This window comes from Charadrius vociferus, unplaced genomic scaffold, assembly GCF_000708025.1.
Source record: "Charadrius vociferus isolate BGI_N301 unplaced genomic scaffold, ASM70802v2 scaffold78, whole genome shotgun sequence".
Taxonomy (NCBI): Eukaryota; Metazoa; Chordata; class Aves; order Charadriiformes; family Charadriidae; genus Charadrius; species Charadrius vociferus.
The window spans coordinates 2,688,222-2,703,695 of NW_009649927.1; positions in this window are offsets into that span (position 1 = coordinate 2,688,222).

Here is a 15,474-nt window from a genome sequence, read left to right on the forward strand (position 1 = left end):
TCTGCACCAGGAAGTATTTGCTCCCTTGTGTGAGTGCAACTCCCATCATCAATAGTTTTGACACCATTGCCTCCCACTTTGACAGCACTAGCTTGCACACCAAATCACTCTGCAGGCCCTGTGCACACAACTGTCTGGAAATCTGTCTTCATATCTTGATGCAAACTGCCAGAACTGGTCTTTTTTTTCTCCCTAGTTTGTTTTCTTTTAATATGATAGCATTGCTTAATGGAAGTTGAGGGGGTTTGGGTTAACCTGTGTGTCTTCTGTTGAAAGAGGAAAGAGGCATCCAGTGACACTGATGAAATCTGCTCTGGAACAGAGAGTATGAACAGAGAAGGCCTCATGTCTCCTGGCACTGCATGGGTCTGATAGGATGATATTTACAGAGCCTCCTCTGCTCTGGGGAGCGAGTTTATACTGCCTTAACATCACCCTTGCACGGGCCCCAAAAGGCATGGACCTCCCCTCCTCCTCCCCCCAAGCATGAAGCTTATATTAGCCTACTGCACCCAGCGCTTGTCATTCCCACATTTGCTGGGATGAAGGGTATGTTGGGACAGAGCGTCACAGTCAGCCTGACGCTGACCTAAGATGGCATCACTGCTGAAAGCTATGGTCCTACACTGCCTCTCATCTCTGCTCATACCTTCCCACCACCTGCCTGGTGTCGGACCAAGGGCTCCTGAAGCTGTGGGTGAATTGCCTCTGCTCATCGACCCTCCAGACCCTCCAGAGACTGAGCCCTGTGTGACATTTCCGTCTTGACCAGCGAGCTGCTCCAGTGTGTGGCATGGCTGCAGGACTGCTCACACAGCACTCTGGGGCATATGAATCAGGGAAAAGGTGGGAACACCCTCTGGTGATGGCAGCATGGTTTTGTGTGAGCTTGACAGTAGCCCGACACTGCAGCCTGAGGTCTGGACATGGCAGAGGATGCTCTCCCCTGCTGCAGTGGTGCAGCACTGGATCTGGGAGGTGCTTGACCTTGCAAAGACTTCTGAAGTGTCCTTAGCTTCCAGTAAAATCCACTCTGCTGCATTTTCAGAAACTGTTAAAGTATAATTTTGATCCAGTTAAAGTGCTTAGCCTTGATTTCACTTTTCAACCAGATTTCCCAAGGGAATAGGTCATGGGAGGTGCCAGAGGATGTTCGGATCGAGGAGGTGGGAGCATGGAAAGGAGCTGAGGTTACAGCAGTAATAAGGTGGAAGACAACTGAAAGTTAGAGGGAGGCAGGGACTTGGAAAGGAGCTTGAAGATACAAAGTGGTGGAGGAAGCCATAGGGCATATGGTGGAGGGACTGGGATTGTTTCAGTGGAGTTGCAGAAGATAAAGGATGCAAATTTATAAGAAATAGGGGTTTTTAAATTCCATAGTTCCAGGAACAAACTGCTTTTGAAATCTAGGCATTTTGTACACAAACGCACCAGATGAATCAAGCTACTGCCCAGTAATGTAGGAAGCAAATTTATCATGTGAACTCAGCTCTCCACTTAAAACAACTGGTCTCCGCCTCTGAACAAGAGGCCAAACCAAAGCCACAGATCCAAAATACCCTAGATCTGGGGAAGTTGAAATCTGCAGCTGGATCCTCCTGTAAACAATGCAAACATCAGCATTTCAGGCCGGCCAGCCAGCTGCGGACACCAAATGAAGACTATTTCCCAAGACACCAGGCTATTTCTCTGGCAGCAGGCTACATGTTCAGTCCCGCCTTCACACAGCTCATGTTGAACCAAGAGTATTGCAGTGCTCACCCTGGATCAGCCCATCTACCTCTCAGCATAAGAAGAAACAGAAATAAATGATCTCTTCCCACCATCCCCGGAGATGATGGGAACCAGCCACCAGCTGGCCACCAGCAGCCTGAGCAGGATGTGGACCCCATGAGCAGTAACCAGTTCCAAGTATTCATCGCTTCGACGGTTGTTAGTTTTGGGATTTCCAGGCTGGACAGTTTAGGGGATGGGGGCTGCACACATTGTGGGAGACAGCAACAGCCTTGGAGAGCCCAGGTAAGCAGTAAAGCCCAGGAGGGAGGAAATCCCACGTCTTGATGGGGATCCATCTGATTAGCATTTGCCATGGGCAATCAACCCCAGCTCTCCCTGCTGCTGTAGCACATCTCCCTGAGGCATGAGGAAGTCCAGCCAGCATAACCCCTACCAGAGCAGACCCGTGCCAGGACATGGTCTCAGATGCCTCCCAGCTCCCTGGCAGGGCAGTACAGGCACTGCATCCCCACTGCACCTCTGCCTTGTCTTTCTCTCACTGCACAGAAACACTGGGGATACAAAAGGAGAGAGAGGCTGCAGAAATCTTACTACAGGTATAAAAAAGGTAGGCAGGGCTTGCAGGAGGCTGGATTTTAGGATGTATGCAATGGGTGGTCAAAGAATATGATAAAAATGTAGCAAGTTTCAAATGAATTTAAATGTTTGAAAAACATTTTTGTGCTAGCAATTATGGTTAAGGACTCAGTGGACTTGGGTAGCTCATTCAGTATGCCCTGTTGCCCAGTCAAGGCATGAGCTGTTGGGACAGGCAGCTGCCGACAGCAGAGGCAGGCTCTGTGCGGGATGAGGCTGCATGTGGGGTGGGGGTGGGAGGGCTGCCTGCCTCTGGAAAACCCACCAGCAGGAGCAGCTCCAGACGATCTGCCTGAACTCATTGGCATCGCAGGGTAGGCATTCCGGATACTCTGTGTATTGGGTTTCTGCTGATCCCAGTGAAGCCAAGAAAAACTTCAGCTTCTTTTAACCCCCAGGGGAGCAGCAGAGTGTGGTGTGGTTTTGCAATACTCCATCAATGGGAGAAACACCCCAGCACTGCCGCAAACAGCCACAGAGAGCCAATTTCTTGGTTTCCGCAGTGCGAGGAGAGCGCGAGCAAGTGTGAACCACTGCAGGCACTGGGGTGCATCACACACACTGTGCTAAACAGCTACGTGGCATGCAGGGCCAGTGAGATCTCTTTCCCAATCACTTTAACCCAATTCTGGCTTCTTTGCCCAGTGCAGCGGTGCTGCCCCTGTGCCCCGAGAGCAGACAGGCATGGATTGCCCATTGCTAAGGGTGAGGCCCCCAGGACAGAGAGGATGGGAAGCCTGGGCCATCCCAAATGACATCTGCTGGGCACACAGGCTGTAGCACTTGGCATGCACCACACTTAGGTCCTTCACCCTGGAAAGTCAGCCCCAGCACCCAGGTACCTTTATTGCCACCCTGCAGGGAGTCACCAAGCTCTTCCAGATGCAGGGAGAGGGGACAGCAGGGGGCTCAAAGTAGGTGTGGAGCTAGGACCTCCCTCCATGCACCAGTGAGGCGCATTGTAACATTACAGATTTGGGGCTTTTTCTAAGCTCGTAAAGCAGGGATCTGCATGCATGGTGCCCCACTTGCCTTCCCTGTTTCTGGGCAGCCCTTCCCATGCTCTCTCCATCCCACCTGAGAGGTATAGCCTTCACCAGGTTTGTAGTTCCTCTCGACAAGCACACTATGAATTCCTGTCCTGCCTGAGAAAAGGGTATTGGTTGCTATCATTTTCACAATGTGCTGACTTCGCTATGGTGCCTTTGGGCAGATTACAGTAAATTTACAGCACTTCTCAAAGACTATTTCCTCAAGTGCAGTGAGCTGTCGACAGAAAGGTACTGACAGTTCCTGTGCCTTTTCTTCTCTCTACCAGCCAATTTGCAGTGAGAGAAAGATGAGATCTTAAAAACGGACAATTAGCGCCCTTACTAATTACCCATACTAAGTGTCTCAATTAGAGGAGTGCCCGAGGGGACCTTAACCAAAGCTGGATTTCTGCTGCGCCAAACTTCGTGCGATGCTGCTTCTGCCCCCAGAAGCCCACATGTGCTGCAAAGGGTTACCCGAGACTCGCAGTGCTAACCTGACTCGGGTTGGTTTTCAAAGGGGAAAATTGAAGAACCGTGACTGCCAGCTACCACCTGGGAAGCAGAGCTGGTGTTATTGCAACCCTTCTAGGAATTTACCTTCCATATGCTCACTGGATTCATTTTCGGTTAGCCCTCCATGACGCTTTGCTACTAAATGCCTTGGGAAAATACTCTGCATTATTTGAAGAGCACATTCCCAAGGTTAGGTCCCATTTTGTAACTCTCTGCAGTGTTTTTCCTTCCCCCATAACTGGCAAAACTGAGATTCCTGGATTTGATATGAAGGTGATGAACTTGAAGAGGAGATTCTTGGTGTCTGAATACATGAGCAGGGGGAAACTCTGCAAATCATCCCATTCTTCATGAATAAAAACTAAGCTGAGATGATGTGATAGCACAGATATCATCAGCAGAGGAGCTACAATTAAGTGAACAGGATTACAGAAAACTTGGAAATATCAGCTGAGAGAAGAGCTAGGAAGCATGCAAAGGAACAAGGCTTTGGTGCAAGAGTAGATTGGAAAGATGCTAAGGGTGTTTGAAACTCAAGGAGGTAACAAAATATTAATGAATCAGCACCAACCAGCAACAAAGAAATCCATTATTTATAGGGAAGACAAATAATTATACATGCAAGGTCAAAGAAGACATTCGCACTGAAGTTTCTTAAGAGACAGGAGAGCAGAGAGAGAGTAATTGGCTGTCTAGACACAGCCCCTGCTCAAACACTGAAATCCTATGACTTGGGTGAGCAGGAACAACTGGGTCATGCTGGCTAAACACAGCTAGTTCATGGAGGGAGCTGCAAGAAGCCAGCCTAGGGGATACACAGTCATGAAGGAGGTGGATCTTGGTGGCACCAGGGACTGAACTGTGGACACCAGGCTGAAATCCCAAGGCCCGAGACTCCTCCAAGGGCACGAGGGAGCCTCCCACATCAAAGGCTGGGATTCAGGCAACTTAGGGCAAGCTACATTTTCTGTATGGATTCACTTTGATTCTCCAGTAAGCTCTGCTTTATTAGATATCTTCTTGTGTTTCCCACAGCGTACTGCGGTCCCACCAGCAGAGAGGCCTGCAGCATCTGAGGAGGCCAGCAGCAGCCAGCCCCAGCAGGGCTCTCTGGGCACATGCTCCTTCCTCACCAGCCCCAGGGCCCCAGGAGGGACAAGACACTGGACTTGGGTGTCAGGAGGAGCTGGGGAAGCTCCACAGCCCGAGAGGGAACGTACAGCTTGCACAGGGCAGCACGGTGCCTCTGGCTCACCCAACAGCCTGACAGAAGATGAAGCTGCCCTCTGAATTGGGGATTTTTAGGTGCCACCAGTTCAAATATACTTAATAAGCATTCAGAAGTACAACAAAGTGGCATAAGGATGGACCACAGCCCCTTATGTAAGAAAAGCCTTTCCTCTGACACTCTGCTTTGCTAATCTCGCTTAAAGCCAGCTGATTACTGCTGCCGGCAGCAGAGCTGCTGGTGCTGCTGGCAATGCCAGCACCGCCATCCCGCTCTCCTTCCATCACCAGCATACGATCCACCTCCAGCACACCATCCACCTCCAACGGTGCAGGTCAAGTTCAGTCTCAGTGCTCGTGCCCGGCAGCTCTCCCTTTCTCTTCTAACAGCCTCCCGCGGGCACGCCAGGCAAACAGCAAAAACCCCTCGTGCTGGCCATTTTCCTCTGTACTAAACCTCATCAGTCTTTAAAAAGAAACACACAGACGCACACAAAAACAGAGAACCCAAGTTCCCAGATTTCTGCAGGAAGCTCTGATGAGTGTTTGTTTTGCTTTTCAGCGTGATATGCATGCTCTTCATGGAACCAGAGGGCATTTCCCCACTGAGGAAAATGTGTTTCCTTTAAAGCCAGAGGCCCCACAGTTACTACCATTCTCATAGTTATGAAATAGTGCTGCTGCAGAGAGGACAGGAGAGAAAAAAAAATTATTACCAGGAATGAAAATCAAGTACACATTGGCAGTTTAGGTAAAAAGCCTGTTATCAATGATGCTGTGCCAGCATACCAGCCTCGTAAGGACTACATGGATTTCTTTCACTTACACTGGCCTGAAATATTGGAGGTGATTTGCCTGAAATGTAGAAGTGGGTCAAATATTCAACTCTAACCTATATTAGATGCACAAGGAGAGGCTTTGCAGCATTTGCTTAGTGTTGTGTGTTAGTGGACAACCACACAACGTTTACTAAGGTTCCAGCCCCCAGTTCCTCTGGCGGTGCACAGCGAGCGGCTGCATGCACGGAAGGCTCATGATGGCACATGCACCTCTGAACGTGGCCCTGGGACTGTAAATCTCAAGTTAACCATGTGAAATGCAGGGGTGGGAAAGGAAACCAAATGGGATGCGCTCCACACTGAAAGGAAATGGGTCTGGGGATACCGTGAGTACTCGGATAGCAAGGAAAGCAATTTGTAGCCACAAGGATGGGTGTGATTAAAGGACTCAGCGCAGAATGGATGCTATGCTGGAAATGGATGGAGAAATCAGGACTAGTGAGCTCTTGCTGTGAATCCCGCTGTGAAACAGCATACAAGATGCTGTTACGACAAGTGCAGTCTATTGGCCATCACTACTAACCTTTCACACAGCTCATTAGGGAAAGGGCAAGCGTTATTTTTATTTTAATTCCCTGGGACGTACTTGGTTTGCTTCACACACAGAATTTCAATCTGCACGCCCAGATCTCTCCACTCTTATAAACACAGCCATACATAGCATGTATTCCTTTCTGCTCTTTACTTATAAAGCAAAACACAAAGCCATAAAATACCTTTTTGAACTCCAGCTGTGCCACTTTATGGAAGCATTTGAAAACTATTACTTTTAGTGAATGCACTAAAGGTCTCTGGCATATTATCCCTGTTTTGAAGATTGATTTAGGATGAGACTCTTACCACCCAGTGCATCTGGAGTGGTGCTGTGCTCCAGGAGCAGTAGCAGTGTCCATGAGACTGCTTGCAGAGGGCAACTAAATAGCACAGGGGGACTCAAACTGTGGTTAGGAAGCCCACCAGGATGCTGAACCAGTGGACTTTATCTCCAAACTGGCCCCCATTGCCAGCTACCCATGCCAATTCATTGTCAGTGTTCTTGGTAAGGCTTTGGTCTCCCTCTTTTTGTTATTTCACCTCCTCGTCATTACAAGGACCATCATTGTAATGTTTCTATTCTGGAGGAGGTCATATGCTTGTAATAATGTGGTACTTTCCTTGTTGTAGTCAATTCTGGATCCTCTTTTAACATACTGTCTAACATCTGCTCCAGATAGTTTATCCCTTTTGCAGAGGAGATGAAAGGACAGTGACAGTAAGTGACTTGTCCAAGGTCATGCAGTAAAGCAGTGGCAGACCTGTGGTGAGGCACTGGGATGTTTTGGATTCCTCTGCACGGCTTGTCAGGACTTTGCATAGAAACAGAAAGATTCCATGTTTGTCTTTTTGAGTTCCTCCCACATAAGGAGCAGAAAGGACTTTCTTAATTTAAAAAATGTGTATGTCTCATTGCATACCCCTCCCATAATATAAGAATTTGCCCTTTTATAATTAAAAAAGCCTAAGCTTGCCAAAGCAGAGTCCCCAGCAATTGTGCTAGCATTACAGTAAGTGGCAGCACTTCGGACTATTGCTGGAGATATATGCACATTGTTCAGAAAGATAATGGTACTTTTCATCTGGTTACAGTTAATTCTAGCACTGGTTTCCTCCTGCGCAACTTTCTTTCCTATTTAATGTTTTTCTAAACCGTCATTCTGTGGATGAAGTTATTATTTATTAATATGATACTAATTTATTGACTTCATCACTTTTGTCATTTCTGTGTTTTCCTTGTTCGTAACACCTCACATATATTGTTATAAGGAAGCAAATATACTGGCCAGGAAGTTTCTGTCCGTACGTTTTCTTAATGTGCTCTGAGACATGACCTTAGAAGGCCATAGACAGGATTGCTTCTGCCTCAAATAATACGCTTCTCACTCTTCCCAACCTCCACAGATAACTAGGACAATACTAAATACCATTTGACACCAGGAAACCCAGCCAGAAACAGAAATACTTAGCAACGGAGAAAGTGCTGCTACTCCATGTATCTCAAAGCCTTCTCCGAAGGCAAAGACATGTCTCATTTCACAGACAGGAAGATGAGGAGCAGAGAGATTAAGTGGGCGCGTTGCAAATCATACACCATGGGAATCATGGTGTAATGCGCACCCTGCTGCTGCCCCACACACTGATGGGGCCTCACACTTGTCTTTCTCTACACCCAAGAAGGTCTTGGTGATATCAGGGTGCATCAGGGGCCTTTAAACCAACACAAGACAGATAAAAGAGATCCATGGATATTTGTTCCCTCCTCAACAACCAGAAGAAGGTCCCAAGCATGTGTTCTGCCACACCTATCTCTCAGATGAAGCAGGATGGAATGATTTTATTGCATTAAATGTATGAAATAGTGGACACCACTCCAATATTTCAAAGACCAAAGTATAGACTGCAAGTGCTCCTCTGAAGTGCAATCAGTTGCAGCACGTAGCTGCTTCCTGCGCATGAGTGTCCAAAGTGCCTAAGATGATAACATTGAGACTGGCTAGATAGGCAGTGAGGACAGGCCATGTGCTCAGACAGTGTGAATCAGCATAGCCACATGGACTTTCACAAGTTGCACAGCTTTGCCTCGGCTGATGCTGTGGCTGCCTGCAAGGAGGGAGGGGAGGAGATGAAGGATGCTGCCCTGGGTGGGAGCTGCATGCCGGCCCCCTGCCCATGGCACTTACCGGCAGCACTGGCATGAGACCCCGCTGGCACTGGCTCCCAGGCAGCCCCCTCTGACCCAAAGCACTGCTTTGCTCTTTCCTCTGCTGTTTTTTTAAGATAGGCACGTTGCGATAACATTTATAATAGGAAACCTGTGGTGAAGCGCGACTTGGCCAAAAGGAAGCCCTAGTTCATGGCACGCTGTCTTTGATGCGCTGCAGAGCCGGTGAGGCACAATTCACACAGCCCTTGGTTTCCTCTTCTATGCATCTTAACTGATCTCCCCAGCCCACTGATTACACCTTCCCCTTTCCTCCAGCCTACCTCGCTGGCAGCAGCAGGAGTGAGATTTCCCCTTCACGGTGAGCCTGGATGTTTCACATCCCACAGTGAAGACCCTCAGCTAGTGCCTGCTCGACCTCTGTTTCCAGGGGGAAGAAACTGCATTTTCCACCCCAACAGATTGCATTAGGGATCCTGTAAGATGAGCAAAGTGGTTTTGCACAGCCAGTTGGTTGCCCTCTGCTTTGGCCATTGCTGCGGGACCATGACGCCTTGCACGGCTTGGAGAGGAATGGGGCCATAAGAGGGACTAAGGCCACAAATTTATATAATGCCTGCTTCTTTAACTTGTGGATGGAAATCTGCCTGTAGAGCATTGTGTCACAAGAACGGCATGATGGCTGACACTTTTCACCAACTGTTCAGATGTTTAAGGCTTTTTTAAGTCTATCATCTCCATCCCTTGAAGAAAGATACAAGCCTCTCTCTCTTCCTACTGTTTTCTATTCTGCTCCTTCCCCAGGCACTCCCTTGAGGCCCCGTGTCTCAGATTTACTTCATCTATTTTTGAAGAAGAACAAGGGGCAGGTGGTGCCTGCAGAAGCTGAAAGAAAAAAGATGGACATATCTAGCACATGCCAAGAAAACAAACATGAAATCTCTGGAGCTGCCTGATCCTCTGGAACACTGAGCAACTTGCCACTTTCTTCTTCTCGATGCACTTATTTTTATGAGCTCAAAGAATAAAGTATTGGATGCTACCCAGCAGCTGCCCCAGGAAATAATTCACTCATTCCATTGCTGCAGACTTCAAGGAAAAAAAAAAAAAAAGGCAGTGAAGGGGGGAAAAAAGCCAGTTCCTTTGCAAAATATCCAGTTTCCCAGCAGCTCTAACAGCCTAAATGAGAAGAATGTTTTGGTTTGGTGTCCCTCCAATTCTCGTGGTTTCGTTGAGGATTTTGGAGAATGCATTTACTCCTTTGCTAACTGCAAGAACAGATTTATCCTGCAGCCATGTGCTGAATGATTATACAGGCCTAGGGGGAGTCTGAAAGCATAAACATTTACTTCATAAAAGAGATTCTGCAGACAGGAGGCCAGAGACAGTTGACTCTGGGTAAGCATTTGTGCTCTGTTTCAGAAAAAAAAAAGGCCTTGTTTGCCAGCAGCCAGAAGGGAGACATGCACACACTTCCCGGACCAGCCTTTGCCACAGTGGACAGAAAAGAGATCCAGAGGGGCCTGGAAAGAGGCCGCCTGTTGACTGAGCTCTAAGCGCAGCACTTCCAGCACTACCATCTTTACTGCAGATGGGAAACCAGCCCCAGCTCCACCTCTCACTACACAGTGCTTCGCCTTGACTTGGGATGGGGAAATAAACAAATAGCTCTGTAGACAGGGAAAACCCTGGAGCTTTGTGTCTCCCATTCAGATGCTGTAATGAGATACAAGCTCCTACTTTAGCCTTTCCCACAGTAGGAATATCAACGAGGACTTGTCTCCTCTTTACCTGGTTGTTTATTTTTACAAAACTTGTAAGAACATAACGTTGCTGAGATCTCCACCCTACTGACAAATTTGACTGAAATCTGCCAAATGTTGAAAGACGTTTGTCAGGGACTTTCATTTGCATACATGCTAAGCAAGGCGCCACAAGCCTTGCTCTCTTGGGAGGCCAGGCTACAAGCGCAGCAGAAGGGAAGCACTATACCGAGGGGGACGCTGCTGCATTGGCAGTCTGAGAGGGGGTCACCAGCCACCCTGCAACCTGTAGGCAAGGGTGGCTTTTTAGGACTGACCTGTGCCCCACTAGCTTTGTGTGACCCACAGCGTCTTCCAATAAAGTGGCAGCACCTTGTGATTTTTCATTACAACATCAAATCCCATCACAGAGCAAAGGACCAAAGCAAGAGTCGCACGCAAAATGAAACATCCTGTGGCAGTGTCTTGCCACTGCATGCAAATTATTTTTTTCCTCCAAAATGAATAATTAGGAGGTTCAGCCCTATTTGCCAGAAAAACTAAGCACAGGTGAAGTTGAAAGAGGACGTAGCAAACACCTCTGCAACGTTCTCCCAGCCAGGAGCTTGCCCAGGATGGAGGGGCCTGAAACACAGCTGGGCAGCACATCACCGGGATTGCTGCACCACCCGGATCCTCGGCCGATGACAATCCTCAAGCAGGGCATCATGCTTGAATGTGAAAGGAAAATGCTGGGGAAGCTTCTGGTATTTCTTTTCATGGTGTGGTGAAGAAGTGATGGAATCGTGCTTGGTCTGGAAAATAGATAATTTTTTGTCTTTTCCTATCTACTGTCATTGCTGCTTAACTGTTCAGACTACAGCTCCTGATGCTGAGGAAGGGGTTTTAGGAGCCTCCACACCGAGAACCCTTCTCCTCTGCTACCCACCAAGGTCTGATTATGTGGGGATCAGGGGCATAGTGTAGCAAGTCTTTTAACTCATCACCAGTCTGCTTTTCCTTTGACATCTGTGGATGCATTTGATGGACTATTTTTAAGATCTTAACCACGAATACATTTGTATTTGTAGAGGAGAGCCACCAGGCATAAAGGCAGCAGATTTGGTTTAGGATTTTGGCCAGGACATCCCCTATAAGACTGAGATTTTCCAGCACCCAGGCAATGAAAACCAGTGGTTGATCGCAAATACTGCTCTATCTAACAAATTCCCAAGTCTGTTGAAGGACAGTCACAACCTATGCATAAGACAAGGAGCTGAAGGGCTGGTGAATCATCAGCATTATCATTACTGTATACAAATCCAAGCTGTTCAGTCACTGCCCTTCAGCAGCACCTTTCTCCCCATTGCCTTTCCAGGCCTCCTTAGTTTTCTGTCTAGATGAAAGAAAAAAAGGGTGTAAATTTCAGGCTTAATGGTAGAAAGGCACATGCACAGAGGATGCACATAGGAAGCAGAGGGGAAGCCTGCCATTATCAGTGAAGATAGATGAGCACTTCTTGAGGGCATTTCAAAAAAGAAGCTTCACAGAGGTGCTCTGAACAATTCCCTTCAGGAGCATCTTTCTCTCTGCCAGGTAGCCTAAGGCTCACCTTTGTGGAAACTTCTTTAGATCAAGTTTCTTTGGGTTGATGCTGAGGTTTGCTGTCAGGCCAAGAAAATCTTCCTTCATCTGCTTCTACTCAAGCAGCCCAAACCTGCCCCAAAGGCAATGAATAGCATCCTCTGTTGTAAAAGCCTAAAACCTGGATCAGCACCAATCATTTTAAAGTTATAAAGAAGGATCATCCTACTTGATGAACCAGGCCTACAGTGCAGGGAGACTGTGAAACCTCCATCCTTGGAGATACGCAGAATGGGCCTGAGCAAGGCCCTGAAAAACCCGATCTCCCTGTGATGTGAGCCTTGCTCTGAGCAGGGGTTTGGACAAGAGATCTCCAGAGCTTCAGTGTGTCCCATGGTGTAGACTTAATCAAGAAACTCTACTGAAACATAGTACTATATGGTATACATTCCTCCCTGTGGAGAGAGGACTAGAAAAAAATAGCACAGGACAGATAGTGGTGGTAGGTAACACACCTAAGGAAGGCATCAGTCAAGTAGTGCAGAGATGTGTGCAATGTAAAACCTACCCAAAGCAGAGCCAGTAACCAAACATGCCATTGCCACCAGCACTTCCTGCAGCCTCCATGACTGCTGTTTAAATGAAGACTGCTATGTTGGCTAACTGCTGCTTCACAAGATGCTATACGGCCAGCAGTGAGTCTCAGGACTTAAATTAAACAAGGACATGCAAGACCTGAAAAGCGAATGGTCCTCGTGGGGCTGTCACTCTCCAACAGTTAACTCTGAAAATTATTAATTTCAGGATTCCCAGGTTTACAAGCTCCAGGCTTCATAGTTACTTTCAGTCACCGCCAAAATAAAACTCAGTTTCCACATGCATATATTTTCCTCAGACTCTCCCCCCTACTGGCCTCATCAACATTTTCTATCAGGAAACCCATTATTTATACTTTTCTGGCAAGGACATTATATTTCATCAGTGTTGCCAGCAGTGCCAATTTCCCCTCCTTACAGTTCTATCCTAAACTGTTTTCATTTCTCTCGCCTTGTATTTCTTAGTAAACCAATCAAGCACAAATTCTAAGTCTTCCAGTTTCCCTCTTTTCCCTCCCACAATAGTCATTAATGTCTAACCACAGACGTCTGTGCTTCTTTTTAATAACTGTGGATGCAGTTGCCTATAAAGTATGCACATGATAGCACAGGGAAATTCCACACACGTTTTCTCCATCTGAAGATATACTGGTTCATATGTTACATTTATATTGGGTCTGGATCATGTCCTGCCATCATTCTGCAAGGAGAAATCCCAAGGCAGTCAACAGAGGCTTTGCAAGCAGATAGATGACAGAACTTGGCCCTACAAGCAGAGTATCGTATGATATATTTCCTTTTCTGTTTGCCAAATTGATGTTAAGAAGGGGTTATGCACTAAGACAGTCATCATAAGTTTCAGAAATAATCAGCAGCCATTTTTACTGAAACCTCAGAAAACACAGCAATTAATCAGAATACCACTGCTTTTTCTGTGAAGTTACAGTTGCTTCTATTTTACTGGCATTGCATCACATAGCAGTTTTTCCACCATGGGAGCTTTGAGGTCACTATTAATTTATGGAGAAAAAACTTTTTCACTCTTCTCTTTTCATATTCTTTTATCTGGAATTTCTGAAAACACAGAAACAAGCACCACTCAGACATGACGTAACTGAACGGCAGATCCAAGACCCTCTTAGGTTCCAGGGTCCTCTGTGGTCCCCACCAGATGTGCTGCATTATGGACTGAGTCATCCCCGAGGAGGGTGACCAGGGAGGATGCAAGTGCATTGAACAAGCTGTTCCATAGGGGCAGGCGGCCTGAACCAAAAGGCAGATAAAAGATTGACACTTTGGTGTAAGCGTGCTCCACAGAGGAACAAAGTCAAAGTAACAGACCGAGCTCTCCAACAGCAACTGCATTGAAGGGGAATATTAATGCAGTTACCACATCTGCATCTCATTTTCCTTCAGCGTTTCCTGGTCATACTGAGTTCACCCACTGAAGAGTGACATAACAGCATGAGCCGATGGGGTAGTGTCTTGAGATGGAGTACAAGGCAAAAATATGCAGAATACACAAATACAGCAAGGAGAGAAGAAGGTGAGTTGACCAGTCCCTGTATTTTCCACTTGTGAAAGAGGACAGAAGACATTTTTAGGGCACCTCCCATCTCCCACACACCTGGAACCGTGGCACACTTGGTCCTTAGCTGTGCTCCTCCATCACGGTCCAGCATTGCCTCTAAGGACTTGCCGTGACACAGAGATTCACACACCTCCTGCCATGATGTTAAAGTGCTAAAGCACACCGTTGGCTCCTGTGGAGGGTCCCAAAGTGGGCATTGCACATGCGCCTGAACAAGACCCAAGCTAGTGTCCCTGCATGGTACCACACAGCACAGCAGCTCCCTCAGCTCCCTCGGGCATCATCTCCAGCAAGACACCCACACAGAAAAGCTCTGTGCCTTCAGGTAGGATTAAAATACAGAGGGCTGAAGCCATCTGATGCTAAATGACTGTTTGGAGTTCAGTGCTCGTTAGATTTGCTATGATAGGCGAATTGCCCTGACTTGCTTGGGGGCATCTGTGCTATCAGGCCATAAGTCTGTGTGTGTCAAAAGTTCACAAGTGGTGACCTAATTACCTGTCTGTAACGGCGGGGGCTGTGGTATCTGGCAGGCAGCTCATGCAATACCTTAGCACTTAGGTCAAGGCACTAAGCCTTCTTGAATTGCATGTTTTAGTTGTATCTGGTTTCATAAAGAAGTTATGGACAAAAAATTAACTGCAGCAATGGAGGTAATCTGGGGAGTTTTAAAGATTTCTGTTGGATTTAATCGCACTCAGCAACGTGTCTGCTTGAGTTGCAATTAATGGCAAAGCTCCCGCTGAGTTTGACAGGCCAGGTCCACAGGAATGTGCAAAAAGGGACAAGCCATATTCCCCTCCCACTTAGAGGTACATCGAAAGAAACCCCGCTGCATCTGAGGGAATTGCAAGCTCGTGGTCCCAATGCAAGCAAGAGGGGTACTGGGCCTTCTGACCCCAAGGGAGCACCCTAACAGCCCACCAGAGATGCCTGCCTGTGCTGGGAATGAGCTCTGACAGGAGCCCTGAATCCTACCCCACCTCGCCATTTCCCAAATCTCACAGTCAGATCTAATCAGTGCTGGAGCATGCTGGCAAGGGTCCACCTAGAGACACTACATTTGGGAAGCAATGTCTTCAGGAAACTGTGTCTTCTGCCTTCAGGAAGCAGCATGTGACACTGTCCTCCACTTCTAGCATCCTTCACCTAGCAGCTCCGCCTCCCCCAGAAGGTAGACCATCAATGACTTCTCCAAGAGCAGATACAGCCAGTGCCACTTTGCATCTTGCCCGTGTCGCAACCAGAAGACACCACTGATGAGATGGGACTTCCCG